Source organism: Aptenodytes patagonicus, chromosome 4 (assembly GCF_965638725.1).
Source record: "Aptenodytes patagonicus chromosome 4, bAptPat1.pri.cur, whole genome shotgun sequence".
In the NCBI taxonomy this organism is placed as follows: domain Eukaryota; kingdom Metazoa; phylum Chordata; class Aves; order Sphenisciformes; family Spheniscidae; genus Aptenodytes; species Aptenodytes patagonicus.
Window position 1 is genome coordinate 65,332,889 of NC_134952.1, and position 27,182 is coordinate 65,360,070.

The 27,182-nt window shown below is 43.1% G+C and overlaps 1 protein-coding gene across 4 annotated transcripts in view; it reads left to right on the forward strand.

The window, feature by feature from the left end:
- Positions 1 to 27,182, forward strand: part of RASGEF1B (RasGEF domain family member 1B) — a 147,930-nt gene that overhangs the window by 88,403 nt on the left and 32,345 nt on the right. For 2 of the 4 annotated variants that reach the window (XM_076336968.1, XM_076336969.1), the window contains exon 1: positions 19,711 to 19,759. The exons of 1 other annotated variant lie outside the window; for it this stretch is intronic. The gene's annotated coding sequence lies outside the window, so the exon portion shown is untranslated. Of the gene's footprint in view, positions 1 to 19,655; positions 19,760 to 27,182 lie in introns of those variants that run through there. One more of the 4 variants, XM_076336970.1, reaches the window with a different exon arrangement.

Sequence of the window (27,182 nt, forward strand, 5' to 3'; positions counted from 1 at the left end):
AAGCCTCCTCAGACACTTATGTGCACTTTTGCTAAATCCAGTTAGCTGTCGTAGTTGAACTCTGAAAAATAAGGTGAGGAGTAAAGAGTGTAAGAAGTTGTTGTTGTACTTCAATCCTAAACAGCATTGGAGAGTTTTGGATGTATGCAAAGCAGTTAACTCCTGAATTTACTCTTTAAATTTCTGGAAGCCTTATTACACCTCAAGAGTCCTAGGGATAGATGACATACATCTTACATCGACTTCAAAATAGGAGCTCTAGTCTGCACTGCGGTAGTTACTGTCACAACAGTGGTTGCAGAACAAAACAAAGGGAACTTGGGAGTCGGCACAGATGGGTTTCCCTATAGTGTCTGACTAAACATAGCTACAAGAGTGAGGTCTGCAAACCCCACTGAATTTTCTTTGAAGCCCATATGTTACTTGAAGGGGCATTAGAAAGAAGTACCTGTTCCTAGCTGGCGAACTTGCTAAAGCACCTTAAGCCTACATGTGACAATCTGTATCCAGCCCATATGTTGGCAGCTTTAAGCTCACAGGGGGAAATGAGGTTGTTGGGTGGGGGTGTTTCTTTGCCCAGTAAAGTTTTGAAAGTTGCCTTTGTGCTGTCTAGCAATTTTTTCCATCGCTTTCTACCGAGTAAGTGTATTTTGTAACCAGTATGCTATTTCATTAGTTCCTCTTTCTGCTATGAATAGCAGTGGCAGTTACTTGTGGTGAAGGCAGCTGGCATGGGACTTACCAGGGTTATTGGGAGGCAATCACTGATTGAAGACTGGAGAGAAACTGAGCTGGTACCTCGGGGGAAAGCACAGTTCACCTTGGTGCTGACATATGCACACTGTCACTAACAAAGCAGCTTGCCATGTCCACCCCCAAGCAGGGCTGGAAGGTGTTGAGACTGAGCTAAACAGAACCCCTCAGAACTCACAGCTCTGGGCATGACTACTACAAAAGCAAGTTCATCTCCCAGGTGAGGTTCCATTTCCTGCATGTCCAGATTGGCATTACTGAAGAAACCAGCCTTAGCTAAAGGACAGTATTCATGCCCGAGGTTGAGTGTAAAGTCTATAAAGCATTAACGACGGGACTTAGAGCCATTAAGCCCCACTATATCTTGCATCCTGGGAGCCAACTGATGTTGCAGCATCACAGTGGCAAAGTGCGCTGTTCGGTCTGGATCTGGGTTGCAGGAATAAAGCTTTCCCTTTGTGCCCAGAATACAGACGGATTTTGGGAACTATTAAACTGAAGGAAGTGAGCAATGGAGAAGGAGGCAGGCTTTCAAAGGAAGTGTGTGGTGGGATGGTAAAACTTGCGCAAAGCAAGTATGTGATATCCAGGAGGGATCGGGACACTGATTGTATCCACATGTTGTATCCACATGTCACAACAAAGAGTAAGAGAAAGAGATCTGCTTAAATGTGGGCAGACTGAGCTGTGGCATTAGGGAGACCTGTCTTTCACACAGATTGTCATCCCTCAGAAGCAGGAATTCAGCTCCATCTCTCTAGGAGCTCCCACTAACTGCTCTGAAGCCTTCCCCAGTGTGTTCTGCACACTACAGGCCATTTTAGTTGGGGAAAGATAACTGATTGCCACAGAATGCAAACACTTTGCTTCTAGTCAGGATTCAGCTCCTTCCTATTGTTGCTTTTCCTTGCTTTTTCTCTCTCATTACTTCTGCAGGGCTACACATGATCTCAGGAAATGGCTGGAGAGCATGATCCCATTAGAAGCAGAGAAATCACCTTTTGTGTTCCATGGTACAATTTTAGCCAGGAATTCCAGACTTCCCCTCTTGCACATCGGAGATAGTTGTATGTGAAGGACTCAGCGTTCTGTTGTGGCATACCCTATAGTTTTATAAGGTGATGTAACTTTTTGTGGTAGCTTCAGAACTCTCATCCCCAATTTTTTATGCTTAAGGAATGGTTTGTCTGTCTGCTTTGCAAAGGCAGTAATGACTTTACAAGGCATGAGGCAAAGGAGGATTGAGACTTTGGTTTTACTGTGGAGCTTTCTCAGAAAATGCTACCTAACTCTGCTGATACTTGGTGGAGTAGCGGCCAAATTTTATGTTGTTAGTGTATATTAATGAAAAATATATCCCAAAGAATACTGCATTTTACGAGCCCCTGCACCTCTCTGCCTAGTTTGCACATGCCACAGAAAACTGGTTAGCTCCATTTAGAGCTACTGAAAAGTACCACATAGGGAAAGATTGCAGTTTTTGAAGTTGCTTCTATTATTCTTGAACAATTTGAATAGTATCATTTTTTCATGTGCTGCATGATTTTTAAACTCAGAAACATCTATGTAACTTGAAATTTCATTGTCATAGAATCATAGAATCATTGAGGTTGGAAAAGACCTCTAAGATCATCGAGTCCAACCGTCAACCCAACACCACCATGCCCACTAAACCATGTCCCTAAGCACCTCATCTACACGTCTTTTAAATACCTCCAGGGATGGGGACTCCACCACTTCCCTGGGCAGCCTGTTCCAATGTTTCACCACTCTTTCAGTAAAGAAATTTTTCCTTACATCCAATCTAAACCTCCCCTGCCGCAACTTGAGGCCATTTCCTCTCATCCTATCGCTTGTTACTTCGGAGAAAAGACCAACACCCACCTCGCTACAACCTCCTTTCAGGTAGTTGTAGAGAGCGATGAGGTCTCCCCTCAGCCTCCTTTTCTCCAGGCTGAACAGTCCCAGTTCCCTCAGCCGCTCCTCATAAGACTTGTTCTCCAGACCCCTCACCAGCCTCGTTGCCCTTCTCTGGACACGCTCCAGCACCTCAACGTCCTTCTTGTAGTGAGGGGCCCAAAACTGAACACAGTATTCGAGGTGCGGCCTCACCAGTGCCAAGTACAGGGGCACGATCACTTCCCTACTCCTACTGGCCACACTATTTCTGATACAGGCCAGGATGCCATTGGCCTTCTTGGCCGCCTGGGCACACTGCCGGCTCATGTTCAGCCGGCTGTCGACCAACACCCCCAGGTCCTTCTCTGCTGGGCAGCTTTCCAGCCACTCTTCCCCAAGCCTGTAGTGCTGCATGGGGTTGTTGTGGCCGAAGTGCAGGACCCGGCACTTGGCCTTGTTGAACCTCATACAGTTGGCCTGGGCCCATCGATCCAGCCTGTCCAGGTCCCTCTGCAGAGCCTTCCTACCCTCGAGCAGATCAACACTCCCACCCAACTTGGTGTCGTCTGCAAACTTACTGAGGGTGCACTCAATCCCCTCATCCAGATCATCAATAAAGATATTAAACAAGACCGGCCCCAGTACTGAGCCCTGGGGAACACCGCTCGTGACCGGCCGCCAACTGGATGTAACTCCATTCACCACAACTCTCTGGGCCCGGCCATCCAGCCAGTTTTTGACCCAGCGCAGAGTCCACCTGTCTAAGCCGTGAGCCGCCAGCTTCTCTAGGAGAATGCTGTGGGAGACAGTGTCAAAGGCCTTGCTGAAGTCCAGGTAGACCACATCCACAGCCTTTCCCTCATCCACTAGGCGGGTCACCTGGTCATGGAAGGAGATCAGGTTGGTCAAGCAGGACCTGCCTCTCATGAACCCGTGCTGGCTGGGCCTGATCCCCTGGTTGTCCCGCTCATGCCTTGTGAGCACCCTCAAGATGAACCGCTCCATAACCTTCCTCGGCACCGAGGTCAGACTGATAGGCCTGTAGTTCCCCGGATCCTCCTTCCGGCCCTTCTTGTGGATGGGCGTCACATTGGCAAGCCTCCAGTCTTCCGGGACCTCCCCCGTTAACCAGGACTGCTGATAAATGATGGAGAGCGGCTTGGCGAGCGCCTCCGCCAGCTCCCTCAGCACTCTCGGGTGGATCCCATCCGGCCCCATAGACTTGTGAGCGTCCAGGTGGCATAGCAGGTCATTGACTGCTTCCTCCTGGATTACGGGGGGTTCATCCTGCTCGCCGTCCCCGTCTTCCAGCTCGGGGGGCCGAGTACCCTGAGGATAACTGGTCTGCCTGTTAAAGACTGAGGCAAAGAAGGCATTGAGTACCTCAGCCTTTTCCTCATCCTCAGTGACAATGTTCCCCCTTGCATCCAATAAAGGATGGAGATTCTCCTTGGCTCTCTTCTTGTCATTAATATATTTTAATATTAATATATTAATATATTTGTAAAAACTTTTTTTGTTGTCTTTAACGACAGCGGCCAGATTGCGTTCTAGCTGGGCTTTTGCCTTTCTCATTTTTTTGCCTTTCTCATTTCTTCTCTGCACGACCTAACAAGATCCCTGTACTCTTCTTGAGTCGCCTGCCCCTTCTTCCACAAGCGGTAAACTTACCATTAAGGACCAAACTGTCCTTACTACCATTTTCACCAAAAAAATTACTGCAAATGAAAATGTTTATAAGTACAGTCAATTAAAGAAAGCTTTGAAAAATCCCAGCCAGCAGATTATTTTTTAAAAATTGCTTTTGAATAAGCTATCGTGTTTCAATGAAAATAACTCCATAGGAAGTCTACCACATGTAGTTCTGTATATTTTCTGCAGAATAACAAGATTTTTCTTGTTTCTGAAACGGTAGCTGAATGACCACTAATGTCCTAAATATCAGAAACACTGACATCAGTAAAATAATAATATTAATATTAATAAAATAATAATAAAATAATAATATTAATATTATGCTGAATCGTGCAACAGTATAGCTATTCTAGACTTAACAAATCGTAAAATGTCAATTAAAAGGATGTTTTCTGTTCCTGTGTTGTTTTCTAAATCCCAGCATGGTAAGTTCTTTAAATTAGTGCATTTCATATGTTGAAAGCACTTTGAGAGATGGGAATTTTACACATTTGTTGTTCGGTATCTCAGTATTAGAAGTAATAGTCATTGTTACAGCAATGCCGCAAACTAGAGGGGGAGAAAGCAATCTCGTAATTATAGCAAGCCTTCTCTGAAAGCGTCTGTCTTCTTGAATTTTAATGCTGGCATAAACAGGAGTAAATTTTTCTCCATGGGTTACAAATCTCTCCTATTAAAAAGGCACATGAGAACCACGGAGGAAAAGGGTGGTTTGGGAGGGCAAAACAAAACCATTCTGGTCTTCCAGACCTTCTGTACTCCAGCAACACAGCTTCCAGTCAGAAGCCAGTTCTCAGCTAGGAAACCCCTACTGATCCAAGCAACTTTTTTGGCCTGCCAGCTACTGAATTGAAAACAAAGAGCTCTCCTGTTGTTGCATCATTTTTCTTTCTGCTTCAGTTGCACTTTCCAATAAAACAATGAAATGCCGGGAAAGTGATTTTCAGAAATGCACTGGTAGCTATTCCACAGATGTGCATTAATAACACATGGTGGTGAGGGAAGGAGGGACAGGGAACTGTATGGAGAGAATCGTGTTATCCAAGGCAGTGTGGTAAACTCACATACTGGACACAAGCCAGATTTGGAAAGGCGCACGTGAGGCAGAAGGAAAACTCCCAGGAGTTTTGCCTGCCTTCTGTGAGTAATACATTACCCATTATCAGGTGGTAGTGTAGAAACTCATAGTCCTTGTCTTGAGCTGGGCTATCATGTTCAGCAGTTTGTGGTCTGTGACCCTCTGGAAGGGAAGGGAAGGTGACCTTGTCATTAGCAAGTCAGCCTCAGCGTTAGAAGACCAGAGCTTAAAAATGCTTAAATGATTCATGGGTAGGTGTTTTCCTGATGCTACTACAGATGCTTAGTTCTGAGAGCTCTAGCTAAGAGAGTGTCTTAACTGAGCAATGATCTCTTGAGCAGTGTGTTTCTGAGGAAGCAATTGGGCACCCTCAGTGACTGCTGCTGCCAGGACCCAGCTGTCCACCCCTGAAGGAGAAGGGTGTGGGAGCCATGGGCTTCATTCCCCCTATGCATTATTAGTTTCTGACTGTGTTAATAGTGAGTTGTAATCTCTAAAGAGTGTTTGGAGAGGTGGGCTGGTTAAAGTGCTGGATTAAACTTTAATTAAAATTTATCACCTATTTCTCATTGTTTGAGTAGGGCAATTTGGGAAATTATGTCCCTCTGCTTCACCTGGGTATTTTTATCTCCCCTTTAAAGCAGATCAATTTGACAACTTCAGAGGGGTATAAAAAGAAATGTTTGTAAGGCCTTGACCAGAAAGGAACTATTTGCGTACCACCGTATGACATGATTTTTATATTCCCCAGTAAAGATTTGTGCTTACCGTTGAGTAAAAATTTTGAACAATTTTTAAGACATCAATACTAGTAGCAGTGCCCCTTTGGGGATTTTGTTCCTTTGGATGAATGAAGCAAAACCCTTAAAGCTTTCTGGGTTGCTTCTTCTGGGTCTGATCATAATGTTTGAAGCCCATTGCTGCCTGATCCTATGGAGAGTAGAGCAGATCGGAATGGTGCTCCTGAGCCATAGGTGATGGAAAAAGCCATCTCTGTAATGGGTGGTGATAGGAGCCTTTCCTTGTTCAATTCAGTTAAAATCAGGCACAGCTCTTTTGATGAGACGTGAAGTATGGTTTTGGTTTTTCTGCCTTCTATAGAAGAACACACAAGAAGTCTCATGGCAACTAGGACCAGCTGCTGGAGACATGAATTTTTATGAGGGGCTTTCTGGCAGCCACATTAAATAATGCCTTTAGTCCACATATCGGTTCTCTGAAGTAATTTTTATACCATCAACACTGCAGATGGGTGATTTGTTGCAGCACTGGCTGCCATTCAAAGTTATGGGCTCCTACTTCAAAAGGTTCTTCTATTTGTCAATGTTTTGGAGTTTGCTGTTTCTCTTCCACTCAGGGTGATGCTAGTACATAGAAGAATTATAGAAGGGGGAGGAGGAGGGAATATTCTTTCACCCTCCAGGACTCAGTTATAATACCAGCTTTAACATCAGTTGAATTACTTGACATCTTACTACTGGTTCTAGCTTCCAGGCTATTGGAATTCTTCACATTCATATTCAATTCTGTGGCTTCTTTGAAATGGCCTCTAAAAATGAGTGTCACCAAGAGTTCACCCTTCAATGACTTGTATCTCAGTCCAAATGGGCCCCTATTATATCATTCAGCAATACAGAAGGACAAATTCTGTTCCCTTTTATGTTCATCACCTGCATGCCTTCAAGACTCACAATGGGAAAGCTGTAAGTGTTGTAGCAGAGGTGGTGTGCAGGTAGATGAAAGCAGAATCTATTCTGTAGAGTGCAGGGGAGGTCCATTGGTAAACAGTTCTGGAAACAAATCCCATAGGGCCCAAGCCAGTAGATTCATTTTGTTACAGTCATGCTATATTCTTCTCCATGATGTTTATTGAAATATGAATTCTGTGGTTTTCACCTCAAACTCCATGGTATTGTAGAATACCAGAATCCAGAGTAAGTTGCTTCTCTGATCAAGTTAAATAATTAAATATTGGGGTGATCATTCACTAATGATATAACCACCACACCGCTTTGCTAGCATTGTTTCATTTCAAGAGGCTGTGTCCTACTGATACTCTGCAGCTTGTCTTGATGCTGTGAAGTTTGGTGGCTGCAGTTGTAAAGGATGCTCATGAACGTTCTCTTAACTGTTAGAAACTGGTTCAGGAAGTGTTTTTCATTTCTGGTTCTATTTTTTGAAAGCACACTGAACTCTGCGTGCATGATGATGCCCTTACTTCAGAGCTGTGGATTGTCTGACAGCTACATAGAAATAAGCTGGTTTTGCACTGAAGGGCTTATCCTGTAGGAAACGGAAAAAGGGAAACGGGGGCATAGAAGGGAAATGATGCACTTACAGCTACAGAAAGCATCGGTGACAGAACCAGGAAAAGAACTTTGCTCCTTGCTTTCTAGTTCATTAGAGCTATCAATACCCATTGGCAACATTATGTCATTCATTTCATGAAGCATCTTTTCCTTTGCCCATGTTTCCTGACAGACACACACCATTCAGTTGTGTTTTTCTGCAGTTCTGATTTATATCCTCTGCAGGGTGGATAAGGTCCATGACATTTATAAAACTGGAGTCCACTAATCTGTCATATACTCTAGGAAAATAGTATGTAATCACCTACCTGCCTTTGCTTTTGAAGCTGCTCAGTACAGGCTTGGGGTATTTCTATGTGGGCAACCCAGAGACTTTTAGTAGACTTCCATGCACATGGATTTCACACTGTTCCTTGCCTGGTGTTCTTCCTGTTTGATTACAGCACAGCTGTACAGAGCTTAAACTGCAATAAAATGGTTTAGTGAAGACTGTACATAATGACCTCTGATTTCCTCTTAGGAACTGCAATCCCCCTTAATTATCTTCTGCAGCCTGGAGTTTTGTTGTTGCTTTTGTGGTTGGACTTCTTTTTTAGCCAGTCCACCCTTGTTTATCTAAATGCCCTTCCTCCTTTCCTTTCCTAAAGCATAATATTTGAGGGCCTTTCTTAAGAAGTGGGAACCTTCTTAGAGCTTTGTGCTGCCTTAGTCAGAATACTTTTAAGGATAACCTCTAATCTGCTTGAACAAGTTACACAAAACAGTGTTGACTGTTCAGCAAAAGCAAAAACGCTTTTGGCTTTGATCACATCAAACATTTGTGTTTGCCAAGAGAGGCAGAAACTTCTGCCTGACTATGTAGAATGCCACCTGCTCATTTGGCATTGTGAATTGTGTCTAAGCCTACTCTTAAATTAATCCTGTCCTCAAAGAATGGTTCTTAATTTTGCAGGAGGAAGTACTCTCTTACATAGATTATCCTTAGCAGTCTGTACATATTTCTTAATTTTTTATTTCTTAATCTGAATTTAGGGAAATTCTCTCCTATGCTGGAAAAAGGAATGTATAGGCCAGGCTCTTACTCAATACAATAATTCATGCTCATTCTTCAGAAATAGAGAGCTATGCTGATACATAGTTGACTATTTGACTAATGGGTAAAAATCAATGTTGTATTGAAATTCTCTAGGTGGAAGCAAATGGAAATTATTTTGTGAAAATATTTTATTTACTTTGAAATATGAACTAGAAATCACTTTTAAAAAATCACAAAATCTTTTTCCCACGCGATCCAAAACAAACCAGAGTAGATGTGTTTTGCCAGCTGCGCTTTCCTGTGCCTAAAACAAGGCCTACTACATAGGTTGTGAGAGGTATGAGGGTGCCATGGGTAACACCTAGAACCTCCCCCTCTGCCTCTTCTTTCTCCCAAACAATTAACAGATGAGCTGAAATACCTTGATGTAAAAATAGGTTATTTTTACATGCATTTTTGAGCCTTAAAAATACATTTGGGTCATATATACATGCTTCTTCCTATAGCCATGAAACTTAGGTAAAACCAAATGAAGGAAACCTTAGATTTTTTGCTTTATAAAATTTCTTTCAGTGCAAGGAAGCAAATATTTTCACGCTATAACATTTCTGATAAAATCTTTGGAGCTGGCAAATTGAACTGAATTGCTGAAAAATGGCAGGACAATTCTGGCTTTTGTTGCAATATGAAAGATGAGTACAGTGTTACCGCAATAACCCAGAAGACTGGAAATTGTGGCACTGCTGATTTCCAGAGACTTGTTTTCAGATCCTTTCATAATAACTTCTGCATTTAACTATTGTTGTGTTTCTGAATTCTGACACTGTGGCTGTATCATTGTTTAGGTACAAGAAAGAGGCAGGAATTAATTAAAAAAAAAATTAGATTCAAAGCCTCTCATTTTTGAAAATTAGTCTTCTGATGAATTTCTCCTAATTGCCTGTCGTGCAGTGGTGTTCGTCCCAGCATTGAAGTCAGAGGTGATGAGAAACATCTTACTTGGCTGAGGTTATGCTCTTATAAAGTAGTACAGCTCTGCTAAGTAGATGACAATAAAGCAATAATATTTAAACACTATTGTAAATCTGAGGAAGAAATTGCACTCTTTAGTGTAAAAGTCCTTCCTTTCAGCCTGTGTCCTACATACGTGTACTCATGTGCTCCATCTGAAGTATTGTGTAAATGTTTAATGAGACTCTTTCTTGGGTCAGCTCCTATTAATGTTGAGCATGTGCATAACAGTTTGCAGAATCTGAATCTTGGTTTCTGGCAGAGTGCCTTTCCTTTCTATTATGGTATAAGAGGGGGAAGAAAGCAAACTGCCATTGAAAACTGACACAGCAGACGAGTTGCAGCCTATCATGGGTGTAAAAGTACGCCTGCTAAACCATATTTAGACAAGAATTGAAGCGTTCATTATTTATTCTGTTTCAAGAATGGCTGTTTTGAAGCCATTTCTGTTGCATGAAGTAACATTTAAACAGTTTTCAAATGACTGTTACTTTCTTAATAGAATGAAACACTGAAGAGTCAAATGGTGTCAGTATAAGCTACTAAGCCTGCATTGTTTCCTTCGAGACTTTTGTGTGTTCATTTTCTGCCCATCAAAAGTGTTGACTCAATGGCAAGTCTTCGCAGTTACAGAGAACAACAGCAGAAAAAACATCAATAGTAACAGTTTCTATCGTCTACCCCACCATTTTTTTTCAGGAAAGGAAAATCTAAGCAGATTTGTGCAGGGAGAGATGCCTATCCAAATAGACAGATACATAGCCAGGGCTTCTACCTGTAGCTGGAGAAGGTTTTGTTTTGCTTTGCTTAGTTTTGTTTTCTGCCTTGTATGTTCTGCCTGGTGGACAGTACCACCTGCAGTCTATGAGCTCAGGAACTGTTGTTCCAAGCTTTCTGGGAGACATACACCATGCTAAAAAAGGGGTTGAAGGCTGAGCGCCAGCTATTTTTCTTGCTTCGGGTGTAGTAGCTGCTCCATTATATGTGTGTGTGCGGGGGGGAGGGCTCCAGGAAGGTTTTATTCTGCAGAGCTTTGTAATCATCCTCTCCACTGGAAGCTGGAAGGGGACAGCTGGGGACACAGCAGGCAACCTTTCAATTAAGTGGAGAGAGCAGGAAATTTATCAGTGACACTTTTTTCCCTCTTGACCACACAAATTTGCAAAACTGAAAACTGTTAGGAAAAAGGGTAGTTTTTGCAAAAACAATCCTATAACCTTCTTCTGGGGGGAGAATTGGAAAGATTTGAGATTTTCTACTTAGTTATTTCTGAATGTTAAAAATTGTTTTGGGTTTTTTTTCAAGCCAGCCTTTGTTTTCACACATTGGTTAATTTATTAAATAAGGTTTCAAACAGTACAAAATTTTGAATTTGAAATTTAAGCTTTTAAAAACTATATAAATAAAATTTTCAGTCTGAAATATGTTTGGTATTGTTGGTTCATGAACATGCATTTTTTGGGGTGATTTCAAATTTGTGTTCTGGTTTGGGAGGGATTTTTGACATCTTACGAATACTTGCAGAATAGGAAAGCTATTCCCCATGCAGCTGCTGGATGCTGTGGTGACAGTTTTGAAAATGTGGATCCATTCCCTGGAACTTGATAGAGGTCACCCACCAAATTCCTTTCACGTAGGCTGTCAAACTGCTTTCATTCATAATAAATCTTCCTTTTTCTTCACTGACCTGCAACTGAACTAACATCTTAAAAGTAATAAAGACGTTATTTTCTTAGTTTTCAGGACATCTCTTAATTTTCCTTGTCTTTTCTGTTGAACTATAAGCCTATTTTCCAGCACATAATGGTGGAAAATATACCAACTCCCTTCACAAAATAGCAAGCACAGAGAAATGTGTGTGCATACTTTATCCATACTTCAAAACAAAAGTTGTGGTTTGTGAAGTCTTTGAATCCTTTGTGCACTGGTTGTGGGTAGAGATGACTGAACTCTAGCCAAAGATTTTGAGAGGGCACTGTCAAGTTTATTAAACATCTGGGAGGCATACCAGGTTTCCTGCAAGTCATCTGGTACAGAAGCTTCTTACTATAACCAGTAGTTTGAGGTTTGTCTAAGAGCCATCACTGCTGCAGGTTAAAGGGATGAATTTCCTCCATGACATAGTCTGACGTGGTTGGTATGGTTGGAAGTGACAGAAGAGAATGTCTTTCAAGCTGATAGATCATCCATTATACCAGAGTCCCAGACTGGCTACATGCTAGGCACACACACAAGAGAAATAAACCAAGTGCTAGTATAAACTTTAAGCAAACATAGTAGGATCATTTTCTCATTTTGATAATCCATTAAAATGGAGACTATTTTGTTCTCATGATACTTGCAGTACAAGACCCTGTACTCCAAAGGCAGTTCAAAGCTCTCCAATTCCAGTTCAGCAGTTCAGAGAGAGTTTATGAACATTACAAAATTCAGAAGAAGGATTGGTTTTGGCTTTGGGAGGAGGTAGTTTATTTGTTTTAATTTCGGGCTTTGGTTTTTAGGTTTTGGGTTTTGGTTTTTTTTCTGAAGACTTCTTTTGTTTCTGTTTGCTCTTTCCTGTTATTTTCCCAAACCAGTGAGTCTGTTTCTTGTAGCCCAGATCCCAATTGTATTGCGGTACAGGGAAAGACGTTCAAAGCTTCACTGGCCAGAAATCAGGCCTCATTGTCTGGAATAGCAAAAAGTGGCCGTTCATCCATGTATGTCGCTGCAGTCACCCCTCCAGCAGCCTTTCCCAGCCCCAAGGATGGCAAAGTTTAGTGCACATGGGTTTTTTTGGGTGCCTGTGTGAGTGTGGTGAGTCCACAGAACATTATTATTCAAACCCTTAAACCTGTGCCAGACTGTTAATGTCTTAATGCTTATTCAAGTGTCAGGGAGTGCTGGCAGATGTGAGGGTAAATGGGAAGCTCTCAATAAGGAAATTACCATTCACAGGGTGATTGCTGCAGTCTGTCAGGTAGCATCTGAGAGGATGTCAGGCTGAAAGAAGAAAGGGTGGGGAGGCAGGAGAAGTTGTAAATGTTTCCTTGTTTTGAGGGGGTGAGGGAGAAGCCTCCAGCAATAGCAACCATAAATCAATAACTAAACAGAAATAAAGATCCCAACATCCAGCTTTGGAATAATGCTACTAAAGGAGGGGTTCAGGGTTTTTAAAGCTTAAGACACGTGGCATTGACACAGTCTGAAGCATTTGCAGTTATCCACCAGGAGCAGAAGCCAGATCATGTTCATCAGTACTCCCGTTTCTCCTGTATTCATACATCACGTGTATATCATCAGACAAGGTCCTAAATGAGAGCTTTTACCCAAAGTTAAAGATAGTAATTGTGCAAGGTATGTTATTTCTTCTGGATAGTCTGCTTTGCAGTTAGGTGTACTTCCCAATCCACGAGGTTCTGACCTCCCAAGCATCAGAGGACTTGGGGATCAGGATTTGGTTCTGTTCTTGGTGTTAGGTGCTCACATGCTACATCATCTGCCTTTGAAAATGCCTCAGTTTCTTTGTCTTTAGGACAAGGTGGACTATTTTTCAAATTTGCAGGTAGCTGTAAAGATTTATTAGTTAAGATACTTTGGGGAAGTTTGATGTGAATAAACAGGAAACTTAATTATTTCACTCTGGACGGTTTATTCCTTTGGGGACAGTTAAATAGAGGCCATCAATAATGCAAGTGATTGCAACGAATCAACAACTTCTCTTAGAGATAAAAATCGGGATTAAGCCATACTGAGTTGGGATCAATTTTACCCACTTTCTGTATCTCCCAGCTTGTAAGGGACATCAGGAACTAGTGAAACATCATGCATCGAGCTGCACTTCTTTTGATGGTTTTGAACTTGTAAAGCGCCCCAATAGTCCTGGCAAAGTTATGTTCACTCAAAAGGAGACAGAGCCATTTGCTTCTTGCATAAATACATTTTTAAGGTAGGCCAAATCCTGACACTTTTCATCATGGCTAGTGGTACCACACTGCATTAACATTGAAGGATTCAGTGAGACTCTCAAGTAAGAAGTAGCCTATAAACTGTCCTAAATGAAAGAGTTGAGGCTTGTCCTTGAGAGCTTGAAGATGCTTTTACAACATCATTTCAGCCTTATCTGGCTTAATTTACAGATACCTCACTCTCACGCTGGCCAGACCTGGGGAAGGGTCAAGATAATCCACAGTTAGATAGAATGAAAAAGAAAGTGGAGCTGGTTGTCCTCCTTAGACCGACATTGTGACAAGACATTGGTATTTTCATCTTCACTGCTTGCTTTACACAGAGGTTTCACAGGAAAGAAAGCAGGACTGTGTGATACCTTACAAGGGACAGCCTCAGGACATGCGAGCAATGCTTCAGATTGGCTTTCTTTGGCATTTGGGAGAGAAAACAACACTCTTCAAGGATGTCTGTCTTTCCCTTCTGTTCCCCACCCACGTCAGCGCTTAGCCTTGTCATTCTCAAAGGTGAATGGCTTTAAAGATTTCATGTCCATTTTTACACATTGATTGTCACCCGCTTAAACAACGGAAGTACCATGTCAAGCTCAGGTGTGTGAAATGACTGAATGGAGTCCTCCTTTCAGAGTTCTCTGTCTCTGAAGCACTGGCTTGTGGACTGGGATTCGGGAATTGCATGTTCCTCTTGCTGGCCTGCCAGATGATACAGAATTTGATACTTTTGTACCTTGCTTTGCTCATCTGGGCAGTGCTTACCTCCTTTGCAAATGGCACTGAGGTCCAATGGAGATACCTCCATTTGAGAGATGTCACCTACAGTTTTAATTTCTTCTGTAAGAGTCCTCCTTAACTTATATTATCCCAATACTCAATTTCCTTATCCCATCTTGTTTCTCCCCAACATATAGTATTTGATCCTTCCACATTTTTGTCATCCTCTTTTTCACACTGTCTTGGTGCTAACATGGAGGGCACTGAGAATATAGAAGACTCTCTCCACCTTCTCAGCTCTGGTGCCCACTGCACAGAAGGGGGTCACTTCAGTGCAAGTCCAGCTCAGCCCCTGAAGCCTGGGACTGATGTTGCCAGTCGCGAGAAGGTCTGTAAGAATTATGCTGACAAATTCTCACATGTGCTTGTAGGGCAGACAGAGAGCTTTCAGAAATTAAGAGCTTGTCTGAATTTGGGCAGTTCTTGCATTAAAGGCAAAACATTAAACGCAAATTACAGGGAGTGTATTCTTTCAAGTCCCTGTCCAAGGCTTTGTCATAGAATGTTTTCCTTCAGTAGGTAACAGTAACAAATAAAAAAAGCTGTAGTCAATGCAGGAACATGAGCAGTAACATTAGATTTTTGTCCGCCACCTTTTCAGAAGAGCATAAATAATTTTACCTGAATTTTGCTCTAGCCTGAAGCAGCCACCTGCCATCAACACTTTTAGCTCCAATTGCTTAAATTCTGACAAAGTTGTAAACAGCTAAAATCAAAGTCTCATTACAAAAAATCTGTTACAGGAATTAGTGTCTGCTTACTAGTCAAGTGCCCTGAGTACTTGTACATCTCTTAATCTCCACACACAACCATTGCAGTGTCACACCTCTCCATCTAGACATTGAAAACTGTGCTTGAATCTCTCTGGCAAATCACTGAAGTATGTACTTAATTTCAAACTTGAAGCCAAGGCAAGGTTTAAGTGATCTGCTGGACTGATCCCTTTAATCTAAATATTTACAGTGTGAATTGAATTTGAAGCAGTTTTTTGAAAATTCAAAGTGGTCAAGGGTTTTGGAATCTGATTCTGCAAATAATTCTACCTGTGCAGGTGTCTCAATGATTTCAGTAGGAGTTTTGTGCACAGGTTTAAATGTGTGCTAAATATTGCCAGACTAATGCTTACTTTTGAATTTCAGACAATTGACTTCAAACTCTAAATCCTTCCCTTCCATCTGTTTGTATCAAGAATACTCTTTGCGTATGGGATTCTGCTGAGTACTTTTTGAAATGCCAAATATGTTGTGCACTTTTTATGTAACATGACTTCTCTACAGTGACTTACATGCTACTTTTCATTTACTTTGACTTTCCTCTTATTTAAAACCACAGGTTATTTTTGACAAGCATTAATAGCTCTTAAATGATTTGTAATCTGTTTTTAATATGATCCTAGTTCAAGTTCAAAATGAATAAACATAGGGCTTAAATGAAACCTGATGTCCTTCTGCTTTATGCAGGGAAGTGCTACAAACCACGGGGTAAAAGTTGATGTATTTGTACAGCAACAAATATAAAAATGAAAAAAGAACAGGGATTGGCTGTTTTCTCTTAGTTATTCTTCTTTGATGATCCTTTGGTGTTAAAGGAGGCAGAGAGCAGCTAGTTTAGCCAGTTGTTTCACATTGCTCTGACGGAGAACTGTCCAGTTACTTGCTGAAACAAGAGAGAATGTTCTCTCTTTATGCTTAAAATTCAGCATCACTTAACTGTTTTGCAGACCGTGCTTGCGTGATCTAAGCAGTAAAAGATTACTGGGTGGCTTCTGGTTTATCACTTGGAAATTATGAGTATTTGGCTGGGGCACATAGCACAAGCAATGCTGCATGGGATCAGGATAAACCCAGAGACTGGGCAGGGGTAAGTTGTTTTATCAGTAGACAGATTTTCAACCACATAACAGAAGTTAGTCCACAACAGAAGTTGCATAGAGTTAACAACTCTATTCTCAGTATTCCCAGGCTTGATGATTTTTCTAAAGCTTCATTTCCTCAAGTCATCTGATGCCATTAAATATGCTTTTTCCCCCCATTCTTTATAACTTCTAATTCTTGTGTCTTGGAGAAACACTGGATAGCATGAATATGTTGATTTGAAGCTTATTGGCTCAGCTGCTAGTCACCAGAAAAGTAAACAGAAATATCTTGAAAAAAATACATTTTCATTCTATGTAATCATTGAAATTTTGGGAGTTAAACTCCTGCTTCTTCTGCAGTTGATATTGGCATTGCTGTTTCAACCAGCCTTTTCGGGAGTAGGTCTGAAAGCCCAGAAGCCTGGTTACAATTGGCCAGAACTGTAGTTTGTTTGCATACATGGGCCCAGAGATTTCCAGTGTCTACTAGATACAAAAATATCTTCTCTCCTAAAATTCAGTTTGTTTTGAAGTAACACATTCAGTTTTCACATTCAGATGAAAAATATGGGTTTATAGTAATAATGGAGATAAGATGGGGCTGTGGATGAAATTTTCCACAACTCAAATACGCAGGAAAAGCAGAGGCCTGATTTGCAGTCCAAGTCTGTAGTCTGTATTTCTACTACAGTGGAGGGTCACATGTTAAAGCCCAACCTAGATGCTGGGATTCATGCCAGCAGATCCAGCCATGGGACCCAGGCCTAGATTTTAGGAGAATATAGCCTGCACAGAACTTGTTTAGCGAGCATTGGTCTAATTGGTTTAATCAGCCCACGTCTAGTTTTTTAGTTTTTGTTTGTGCTTAATTCCCTTAATCTGCATTGCTGTTGTGAGCACTACCATATCAAAAATGGGAAGAATAAATAAGCAAAGCATCTGAGCAATGCAGACTGGGCATGTTCTGCATTTGAAACATTGACTCATAACTGTACTTCTTACCTCCTTACAATTTTTGATCTCCTCTCAACTCTTGCCAAGTTATTCATAACCACTTGCACTACTGCAAATGAGGCCTGAGCAATGCGAAGCACAGCAAACAAATTACCTCGCTTGCTTAACATGATACTTGACTACAGCCCACTGAGCTGTAGCGTTTGCCAGTCTTGCAGCAGCACAGTGCTGCTGATTCATGCACAATGTGTCGTTCGCTGCACCACCCGTCACTCCCCTGAGCGTAGTCCTCTCTGCCAGGGAGCCCACAGGCTGCCTTCAGTCTTGTCAGCTTGCACCAAAACAAACCAGGATAAATGTGTCTGTACATGCAGTTACTTCAGTAAAATATTTCTGCTTTAATCAAAGATTGTGTCTGAGAATACAGGAGACAAGGGGAGGGAAAAACAAATGTTTGTCCTCAAATCTGAGAGAGGCGAAAGGAAAAAGGGAAAACCCTTTATCTGGATGAAGTCTAAATCTTTCTCTAGATTTCTTGTAGGTATGGCAACAAGAGTTGTCTGATGAAAAGAATTGCAGGGGTAAACAGGAATCAAGAAAGTTAAATAGTTTATTGCATTGGGAAACCTGTCACGGAGAAGAAACGGAGGTAGAAACATCACAGAGCAGAGCCTGAGGAAGATACCTTCTCTGACATACTCATCAAAGTGGGAAAACGACGAGGATATATGTGTAAGTGCTGTGACCTCTGACTTGGCATTGTGTCATCTTCCTTCAGAAATAACATTGCAATGTAATTTCGTTATACTTCACATTATATTTGACACTGTGCAAAGGGACAAAGCGGGCTTTTGTGTGAATCCAGAACTCGAAGGCTTGGAAGTGATTTCTAGAATCCACAGTGAGATCACATGCACCTTTAAGTCCCAATTCCAGAAAGGGAGTTGTGTGGGCAAAGGCCCTTTGTGCGGGAGTCCCTTTACTATTGGTTATCTTGCCATCTCAATTATTTTGAAAATAGATTTTTAAAGTATTTCTTTCTAGAGACTGAATTTAAAGGAATGGAAATGCAGGTAGGCAGGATTGTGTGACTGCCTCAAAAATCATCCTGGCCAAAGGAACTCGGGCTTACGTGCTCCTTCTATGCTTGTGTGCAGAAATAGTAGCCAGAGGCACCTGTCTTTCAAGCATTTGACTACCGGGGACAGTTTTTCTTCAATTAGTGAAAGCTCTGATGTATATAGCTAGCTTCACGTGTAAAGTATGGGCTCTGACCTGGCTGCTGCCACTCAGTCAGAAGATCTTGGTTGTTCTGATGGATGGCTCCAGCTCGGTGCCCAGTCGCAGTCAAAAAAGGAAATTGAGCATAGATTGGGAATTGCTAGGAGGGGATGTAGAGCAGAGAAAGTTGACGTACTGCTCCCTAAATCTGAGGTTCAACTGCACCTTGAGTTGTGCATGTGCAGCTCTGTTTCCCTCATCTCAGAAGGTTCAGAAGTACTGCAAAAAGGTTGGTGAAGGATAACAAGGATCGTCAGAGATTTTGACCCTGTTCGTGGTGGGACTGGGTAGACCTGGACTTTTCAGCCTGGAAAAGTGGTGACTGAGAATGCTGTGCAAGAAATTGAGAAAACTCAGAGTGCTCTGGAGAGAGTGCGTAGGAGCGAAGTGTTTGTCACTCCGTGCAACAGCAAGGGGACATCAGATGTAAGCTAGTAAGCCGAGTTCAAGGGAAATGGAAGACAGTGGCTCTCTGAGGAGTTGTAGTGGATCTGCGCAAGTCTTTTTCGAAGACTACCGTGGATGGGCTGCAGGGGGAACTGGATGAGTACTGGGAAAGACAGAACTGCTGAGGGTCACTGAACAGACAAACAGCACCGGGCTTAGGAAATCCCCTGTGCTGAAAATACAAGTTGGAAGACAGCTTGGAGGAAGTATCGTGTATGCGTGTCCTGTTCTTGCCTGTCTGTGAGCATGCACTTATGACCACTGCCAGCAGCAAGATGCAGGGCCGGCTGGGCAGTGGCCACTCTCGGGCCATCTCAGCCGAGTCCAGTCACACACGGGTTCAGTTCCAGGTTTGAAACCAGCGCCTGCGACATCTGCCCGCTGGTGGCACCCAGAGCGGGCTTAGCCAAGCCGCGCCAGCAGCCTTTCCAGGAGCCGGCTCTGCAGCCGGGACGGGCCGTGCTGACACTCCGCCTCCGCCGGCACCGGCGCTGCAGCGCGGGCGCCCCCCGCCCTTCCCGCGGCCCGGGGGAGGTGGCGGGGCGGAGCGGGGGTGGGCCGGGGGAGCAGCCCCTCCCGGCGCTCCGCCTGCCGCCCGCGGAGTCGCGGCGAGGGAAGCGGCGGTGTGGGGAGCCGAGCCGTGCTGTACTGTGCCGTGGACGATGCGTGCCTGTGGGCGGTAAAGCAGCGGCTGGGGCCGGGAGCGCCTGCGGCCACTTCCAGGTACGGTCCGGGGCGTCTGCGGTGCTCGAATGTGCGTCTGTTCATCCATCCATCCATCCATCCACCCATCCGTCTTCTTGCTAGCCCTTGAAGGATGGTCTCTTTTCTCCTGGTGTTTATCTCCTTACTAGCTACCCAGTTCTGTACAGCCAGAGCTGCTCGTTTCTGGGGGATCAGGATACTGGGGAGGGGAGAGAGACTTCAACCCAGCAGAAGAAGCACTTGGTGCAGTGGGTCCTTCTCCCTGTCCCCTTCCCTGTATTAAGATGGAACAGAGTCCTAAGACTGCAGGATGTCATCTTTCTGTGGCTATAATCCTCAGAGAAGCTTTCCCAGTTTTTCCTTAAGCCCATCGGTTCAATTGATGGCTGGTTTTTTGGATGGGAGGGATGAAAAAGCGCTAATTTGCCAGACTGTGGTTGTAGGGCTGCGTAAAATGAGTGTGTGGGAGGGACAGGTGTGTGTGTGCGGTGTCACCCAAGTGTGTTTATGGGCTTCTCTTTCGCTGGGCATCTGCTGTGTGTGACTGTGGTAAAACTTCAGGCCCCCATGCTGAGTGAGGTGGGAGCAGTTCAGGGGCAGGAAAGTAACGGCTGTTAAATGACTCAAGACCAATGTGTTGCTCATCAGCTATGTCTACTATGTTGTGCTTAGGCCAGACTGTAAACTAAGGCAGCCCTAACAACAAGCAGTGCCCCCCTGCCTACCTGTGTGTAAAGCTAAATATAGCACTGAGGGATGAGGAAAACTCTTTCGGAGGAGTTCCCCTGAATAGAGCAGAGGAGGGCTCACTGCTCTCAAGGGGGAAGAATGGCCTGAAAAATCAAAAGAGCCACGAACAAAGAGGTACTCTGTACTTCAGACAGACAGCTATCCATCTAAGCAAGGAGTGTTGGGGGGGTTGCTTTCAGTGAGATTACAGCCGCAGTGGGCTAAGATAACGTGCCATCTGTGGGAAATGGGACTTTGGCAGGCAGGACTGTGTCTCTAGTCTGTCTCTTTATTTTGAAAGCTGAGAACAGCGTTTGGGGGATGGGTCCCTCAGGCTTATCTTGCAGCTTCCAAATGAGATGTCTTGGAGAGAAGCTGCTAATCAGCTGAAAATCAATGCTAAGTATACTCAAGACAAGTAGCTAACTGGTGAGCTGTGCTGGAGAGACCTAATAGGTAAGACCCAGCTCTGATTTTGGATTAGCGATGGGGATATCATTCCTTTAAACAAGCCACTGTAGGTTTTGTTAACTCTTCGTAAAAGAGGAAAGAAAGTACTGGTTTATTGGGGGCTAAGCTCACAACGGTGCCACACACTGAGTAAAATGCTTTTTTGTATGGTACAATGAATCCCCGTTGGTTCACGTTCTTCATGGTTTCTTTTTGCTAAGGTTCTTGGGGACAGCACAGTGTGTTGTTACCTGTGCTCCAGTTGTATGAGTTATCTAAACAGTCCTTGCGGAATGCAGTGAGTCACCGTACCTGTTCATGGTCTGCAGGGTGAGCTGCTGTCACACCATGTCAGAAATGACAGGCACAGTTCAACACTGGAGCCCCATCAGTGAAGGAATGTGAGCGGAAAAAGCTGAAAACATGGGAGTTTATTTTTGTAACTCGGGGTAGTTAAAAAGTGAGGTTTTATTGGGGTGAAGATAGGAAGGAGCTATGTGTGGATCATATTGCCAGTTTGTGCTACATCGATGTAAGGGTCTGGCGTTATGACACCTACTAGAGCTGACAAAATTGTGTGGGTGGGATCTTTCTTGTCTACCTTTGAGTACATGGCTACTTGGGCATTGGTGTTACCCTTGGAAAAGTGCTACAAAGCTAAATTATTAAAACTTAGAACTGGTACTCTCAAGCGCCTCTGAAATTATCATCTGTGAAAGGGTTAAGTGATGTTTGGGGCCAAAGGTGCTGAATGCTCCTGATAACAGGAACGCATTGTGGCTCTAAGCTTTTCTGAATGTCAAGCTCTAGATGTCTTGTGCAAAGAGAGGAGTTGTAAGAAGTATTGGATGGTTCACACTCCAAAGATTTCCTATCTAAATCAGAGTGTTTAGAAACTTTCCTTTCTACACAAGGTTGTAGTCAGTCAGCTAGTACTGATTTTAACTGCAGTGTCATTACGCTTAGAAAACATGGTGGGAGCTCAGTCAAATGACTTGGAAAAGGGCAAGCTTGTGGTGCTCGCTTCACTCTTGCAGATCCTTGACGTGGGTGTGTCATTCTTTGCAACTGTGTTCCTGGTCAGTTTGTAGAGCTCCTTCTACTGTGATCCTTCTCACCCATTTGGAGAGGTAAGTGTCAAAGCTCCAGCGTTGAGCAGGGTAGCAGTCATAGGAGATTTAATTTAAAGCATAGTCTTCAGAGGACAGCCCTTGACTTTTGGAGATAGAGGTGATCCGAACCATTTATTTCCTTGTATCTTTATGCAGTGTTTCTAAATGAAAAGCTAATTTTGCCTTTGTCTCAACATGTCTTCCTTTTCTTCAGTCATTTGAGCACTGTTCTGCTGTTGAGTAGATGGTTGGGCAGTACAAGAAGCAGCTTTCGGTTGGAATAGGATGCCTGTGTTTCAATGAAGGAGGCAGAATTTGTGATTGCTCATACTTAGGCATCTTTTCCCAAATGTTAGTAGATATACAGGTGTAGTCTGCAAGCACTGACAAGTGCCCTTTGCTTGGCATGAATTTGTGGCACCGAACCACATCATCTAACAAACACTTTGCTAGAAAATGAGCTTGCAAACAAAAGTTCCAGAGTGCGTTTTGCAGCCGCAGCAAGGACAATACATAATTTACAAACAGGAGGCAAAGACTCTACCTCTAGCTGCAAGCTATTGCTAATTTCTCCTCTATTATAGCTGCTGTGAGAAGTAGTATTAAAAAAACCTAAATCACTACAGTGAGGAATGTGAATGGATGGTATTCAGTATGGCTGTATTTTTAATTAGAAAATGAGCAGGATCATGGAAACAGTACAGCTCAGTCTTCCTAGGTGGCTCTAGAATAGCACTGCATGACTCAGATCCACTTATTCTGACTATTTTGTTTTTGATTCATTAAAATGCATCTTCTCCTCAGACTAAAATGTTCCCCAGGTCACCTGCCCCTCCCATGGGGTCAGGTACTCTGCTTGCGTCTTGTCACATCTGGAAATAGGGCCAGAAGTACCAGGTTACACGCCAGTAGAGAGATGAGCCTGGGAAGCTGTGGGTCTGCATCAGCCAGCACAATGAGACCTTTAGATTCATAAATGTCGTGGTTTAAGCTGGCAGGCAGCTAAATGCCACACAGCCGTTCACTCACTCCCCCCCTGCCCCAGTGGGATGGGGGAGAGAATCGGGAGAAAAAAAGTAAAATTCGTGGGCTGAGATACAGACAGTTTCATAGGACAGAAAAGGAAAGGAAAATAATAATAATAATAAAAGAATATACAAAATAAGTGATGCACAATGTAATTGCTCACTACCTGCCGACCGATGCCCAGCCTGTCCCCAGGCAGCGATCACACACCCCCCCCCCCCAGCCAACTCCCCCCAGTTCATATACTGAGCATGATGTCATATGGTATGGAATATCCCTGTGGCCAGCTTGGGTCAGCTGTCCTGGCTGTGCCCCCTCCCAGCTTCTCGCTGGCAGGGCATGAGGAGCTGAAAAGTCCATGACTAGTGTAAGCACTACTTACCAACATCTAAAACATCAGTGTGTTATCAACATTGTTCTCATACTAAATCCAAAACACAGCACTATACCAGCTACTAGGAAGAAAATTAACTCTATCCCAGCCGAAGCCAGGACAATAAGCAATAAGACAGAGGATAAATATGCTTGAGTCATACTGGGGAGTGGGATATTTTCTGAGATAATTGCTCTCATTGATACAAGGCCAGGTGCTTTCCGCATGAAAGCAGCGTGCTGACCTGACAGTACCTGCCCTTCAGCACTGCGAGTTGATCCTCCCTTAAACATCCTGCAGGGATTCAGACACTATTAGCACGTGTTTACAATGATCCTTTCACAACCCAAGCTGGTATACGTTTGCTCAATATCATACCTACTGTGTGTTGACTTAATAGGTGTAATTGTTTCAAGGCAAGGAGACTTTTACCCATCGATTGCAGAGCCCAAGGGTCCACCTTCAGTCGAGCATGGGAACTGCTGCCAGGTCTTAAAGGCTGACACAAACCAGCAGACACAACATGTGAGTGAAGGAGATTTCTACTATGGCCCTGCCTATACTAGGGAAAAAACTCTTTTCGGTCAGTTGGGCTAGACTGTTCTTCTTGATTTCCCAAGTCAAGCTGATTGGAGCCAACTGTTTTACAAGTCCCCTATACCCCAGACCCAGCTCTGGTCTAGAAACCACTGGCTCATATTCAGGCCAGGTGTGAGGCAATTATAACTGATCTGGATACAGAGCTGTATTTGCTTTCTTAACTGCAAAAGTGGGACGATCCCTTTTTATCTTCAACCTAAACATCGGAAGGTGCATTTTTTTGTTGTTGTGGTTTTTTAACTGAAGCATTTCTACTGCAGAAACTAAATATACTGCTTTCAACCTGCTGTGTGTCAGTAAAAATTCTGTACTGTTCATGGAAACATAAGGTCTTAGTAAATGGAAAAACGGAGATTATGTGAACTGTTCGCCTTAAACCAGCATTTTTTCTACATCATCTAAATGGAAAAGAGACATTTGGCAATGAGGTTTTAGGCAGAACCAGTTAAATGAAATTAAGTACTGTTATTTAACACTATTACAGCTTGCTGTTGTAAATTATAACTTGGCTGGCTGTTACGATTATAAAAGGGAATGGTGCTTTCTTGTGAAGCATATTGTAGGTTTCACCAAAAGGCCAAGCATGGATATCTGCAAAGAGCAACAGCTTTTGGATTCGGAAGGTGTCTTGCTTTGATGAGGTTGAAGAAGGAACCGTGTCAAGAAAGCTTCATGCTTAAGGCTAGTACTGTGCTTCTGGCATCAATATAGTGTGATACACCTTCTGCACCCCTTTTGAAAACAGATCTTGGAACTTAATGAAAGGAAATAACCCCACACTAACCCTTCTTTGTACTGTCAAGCAGAGGAATGCAGTAATGAGAAATCGAGTGACTTGACTAAAGCCATGTGAGGAGCTTGTAGCAGAGTCAGGAGCAGATCCAAGCTCCCAGCTGCCAGGTCTAAGCACTGAAATGATGTTTTTTCTGTTGACTGTGGACGGATGTATGAACAGTTCTTGATGAAGCTGATTATCACTCTGAACTAGTTCAGACCCATGCTTAGCTACTGATTGTAAAGATAGAGAAGGTGTATCTTTTGGCCTTGGTCACCTGAGGTGGATTAGGATTATAGAGGTTCATCCCTGTTGCATAAAATGGATCATGTTCCCCAAGGTTATTGGGAGTCTAATACCACATTGAAATCAGTGATACTCTTCTGATGATAGTGTAGGGGAAGCTGCTCCCGTCTCTCTTGACAACATCAATTTTCTATTTCTTCAGTTTGAAGTATGCAGGAGGCACAAATGCTACGGAAATGATAGTCAGGGTTCTGATTCACTAGTGGGGCTGGCATAGCATGGATGACATCACAGGTCCCAGCTGTCCACACCACCCCACGCCCCGATCCTGGACAGCTGAGCCACCGTGAATCAGCTGCTGAATCACTCACTTTACAGCGTGATGTTTTGAAGTAAATCATCACTGCTGTTTGCTTGCCTTAAAACTCCTGACTGCAAACTGCAGCAATTCATCAGCTGATTGATGAGCAGCAGCCCAGCTGTCTGCTCAGCAGCATGGGAGGCTGGGATGGTAACCTCCTCAGGTCTGTAGAGCTCTGCACCTTGGTGATGGATGGGAACCCTGATGGAGCCAGTCTGCAGCTGGCTGAATAGAGAGGTGGGATTTTAGTCTTTTATGACTGTAATATTTAAGAACCCTCTGTTCCCAATAGAACAAATGGTAAAACTCTTCTGCACTTCACTGGGTGCAATTAGGGGAATACTGTGTACTTCTAAAAACCCCACCCTGCTTCAATAAGTTAAGAAAGCGTAAGGCTTTAGTAGCTGCTTGTGTTTTCTTTGCTCTTATTTCAAAGCTCTCAATTTTGCCATCAGCAGTTCCAGCCAATTTCTTAACACTTTGTGCTGGCCAGCCAGTAGGCTGTCTGCCTTTCCTGATGGTCTTTGATTTTGAACAAAATTTAACACGTAGGACTGAAGAGATCATACTCAGCTTGTGCATTTGTTTGGTTTTAAACAAAGTGCTTGGAGGACAGTCCATTTATGAATTTTTCTAAAGGAAATAGATCCTGCGGGAGTTGTTTCTTAATATGATACCAGAATTGGTTGTCTATCAAAACTTCTTTGCTTGCGGTCCAGCTGTCTGCTCATAAATTTTGGTAGAAAAAAGTAGCTACATATGTTGTCTGTTGTTTAAGATGGGCGGTATTTCACTGCATGCTTTGGCTGGTCTGAGGCCTTTGTGCATCCTTTTCCATTTCATTCATTTTGTAAATCACTGAGCTTTACAGGAGTCACTATGGAGCATGCAATGGACTGAACTTTTCTAGAATGGTGGCTTGTGACATATAATTACTGCTGTGACACACTAATCCATCGTGTCACTTGTAACAGATACTTGTCCTGTATGGCTCATGTTTTAAACTTCTCCTCTGAAACCGGGAAAAAAAAAAGATGTGGGATTATCAGAGAGATTCACAAGGTTAAAAAAACCCACATTTATGGGAGCACAGCCTTATTTTGAACTAAAAATTGAATTAAAATGTTAAAAGGACATCATCCAGATGAAGAAATTGTCCATAAATTAAAAAATAACTTACATATGAACTTAATAAAAAGATTAATCAGTCAGTGATGGAGCACACTTCATATAGTGTCTTTTTTAATAATTGTGCCCTCCTCAGTTTTCATCTACAGATAGAAATCTCAGCTGCATTGTGATCATGGTAAGATACAAGTGTGTTGAGAAAGCTAATATGTTACACGTGTGGTCTTCTTTTCATGTTCTGTGTTTCAAGGCTGCTGCTTTTGTGTGTCCACCAATACAGACAAATTGTTTCATGTGTTTTGGTTGGGAGGAACATATGGCCTGTCCTCTCCCTTGGCCTGGGTAATTTTCCTGCAATTGGGATTTTTGCCATGATGTAGTTTGCCTGCATGTGCTTGTCTGGCACTGCAGCAATGCTGTGTCACAGCCACCCTCAGCATCATTAGACTCGTGTCGCTCTTCCTGCCCCACAGAAGAAGAGCATGGGGAAAGGGTAGAAGGGGGGTTGGTTCTTGGGGCTTAAGCAGGGGACATGGATTTAAAGTACATCAGCATCAAGAGGAACTTGTTTGTTTTCTTCCCTTTTTCCACCCTTGCAGATTTTGAGAAATTCAAGGCAATCTTAAACCCCCTGCACTTTT